Source organism: Jaculus jaculus, chromosome 5 (genome assembly GCF_020740685.1).
Source record: "Jaculus jaculus isolate mJacJac1 chromosome 5, mJacJac1.mat.Y.cur, whole genome shotgun sequence".
Lineage (NCBI taxonomy): Eukaryota > Metazoa > Chordata > Mammalia > Rodentia > Dipodidae > Jaculus > Jaculus jaculus.
The window spans coordinates 156774118-156776626 of NC_059106.1; positions in this window are offsets into that span (position 1 = coordinate 156774118).

Genomic DNA, 2509 nt, shown 5'->3' on the forward strand with positions numbered 1-2509 from the left:
ACTTATGACCAAAGTACATTCTGAACACATGTGAAATTTGTCAATTAAAAGAAAATGTTCCCCTTGTTCAATATGGAATGTTAGGCTAGACTTGATTTTTAATATTTTATTTATTTATTTGAGAGCAACAGACAGAGAGAGAGAGAGAAAGAGAGAGAGAGAGAGAGAGAGGGGCAGAGAGCAAGAGAGAGAATGAGTGCACCAGGGCCATCAGCTACTGCAAACACGCTCCAGATGCATGCTCCACCTTGTGCATCTGGCTTACATGGGCCCTGGGGAATTGAGCCCTGAACCGGGGTCCTCAGGCTTCACAGACAAGAGCTTCACTGCTAAGCCATCTCTCTAGTCCCTAGACTCGATTTTTTAAAAATCACAATGTAGAAGGAGTTTGTCTTCTCAGATTCGCCCAGGTCCATGATAGTCACATAGGCATACAGCACTTTCCTGGTGTCTTCTTTTCATAGGCCCAATGGAAATGCTTTTCCAAAACTGACTCCCTGGGAGAAGAGAAGATCTGTCTCTGGACTTAGTCCTGTTTCTTCCTCCCTCCCTGTGCTGGGTCTTCCTTTCTTCCCTCCATAACCTGTTCCCTTACAGAAATGTTCTCAGCTAGTCATCAGAAAACAAAGAAATTTGATAAGTTCATCATGTGCTATTAGAGAATAGTAATAATTTGCAACCCACTCATGAGTAGTTTTACAATTTAGAAGAGAACACTTGGAATTACAGCCCTCAAAATGACTTTTTAATAATTATTATCTAATCACTGTGTCATTAAACGAGGCAGAGGAGGGAATGAGAAGACAAGTCACAGATAAAGATGAAAATGAACTTCTGAACATTGACATAAATCTGAATTCTAACCATTGCCCCATATGTCACATTTTAAAGTTCTGGGAAATGCCTCAATGTTTTTAAAATGTACTTCCAAATTTATTCACAAAGTATCTACTGACTTGGCTCGGACAATGCCTGAGGGCTCTGTCAAACCCAGGGCATGTTGATGATCAAGGTCTTGGACTGGGCTGCCTAGAAGTACTATTGTGTCATTAGATTCATGGCCAATGTTCTTTGAACACCAAAATGTAGCAAAAACTCTACTGAAATCAGAGATTAAAATAGCAAATGACAAATTTCAAAACTATTGTGTAGCCAGGCATGGTGGCGCATGCCTCTAATCCCAGCACTCGGGAGGCAGAGGTAGGAGGATTGCCAGGAGTTTGAGGCCACCCTGAGACTACATAGTGAATTCCAGGTCAGCCTGGGCCAGAGTGAGACCCTACCTCAAAAAACAAAGACAAAACAAAATCCTATTGTGTAAACTGGGCTGACATCCTAATCATTAGAAATAAAATATATAAAGCAAATTTGAACAACAATGTTTTAAAATGAATTGATTGCAGGAGAATTTTTCTACCCACAAACAGAATACATGTTTGTTTGTTTTTTTAAAGCAAAGAACAGTCATAAAAACTGGCCATTTTTGGCCACAAAGGCTTCAATAAATTCCAGAATATTCACATCACAGATCATGTTCTCTAGCCACCAAGCTATAAAATTAGACCTTGATAATAGGAGATAGTTTTGTTTTTGTAATCCCATCAGTGTTGGATGAGGGGTTGACATTTTGCTGAGTAATATTTGGAAAGCATAAAGAAACTATGAGACTTGGAATGCAATAAAGTGGGCATTTTAGATGGCGAAATCTGTGGGACACAAGTGCTCAGTGGTTAGAGGCTGCTTGTTTGCAAAGCCTGACTGCTGTAGTTTGATTCCCCAGCACCCAGGTAAAACCTGAGATGGCTTAGTGGTAAAGGCGCTTGCCTGCAAAGCCAAAGGACCCAGGTTCAATTCCCAGGACCCACGTAAGTGAGATGCACAAGGTGACACATGCATCTGGAGTTCACTTGCAGTGGCTGGAGGCCCCGGTGCGCCCATTCGCATTCTCTCTCTCTCTCTGTCTTTCTCAAATAAAAAAGTGAAATATATATTTTTATTTGCAAGGAGAGAGAGAGAAAGAGTATGAGCATACCAGGGTCTCTTGCCTCTGCAAATGAAGTTCAACACTTGTGCCACTTTGTGCATCTGGCTCTACATTGGTTTTACATTTGCTGGGAAATTAAACCTGGGCCAGAAGGTTTTGCAATCAAGCACCTTTAACCGTCATCTCCTCAGCCCTCCTTATGATATTTTAAATTAAACTTTGTGCGTCTGGCTTTATGTGGATACTGAAGAATTGAACCTTGGTCAGGTTTTGCAAGCACCTTTAACCACTGAGTAACCTCTCTAGCTCCTTCTTTATGGTCTTTTGAAATTTTGGTTTATTTATTTGCAAGCAGAAAGAGAGGGAGACAGAGAGTGAGTCAGCCAGGACTTCCAGCTGCTACAAACTCCAGATGCATGTGCCACTTCGTGCATCTGGCTTTATGTGGGTAGTGGGGTCACTAGGTTTTGCAGGCAAGTGCATTAACTAAGCATTCAGAACACATGAGGGTTTTTTTTTGGGGGG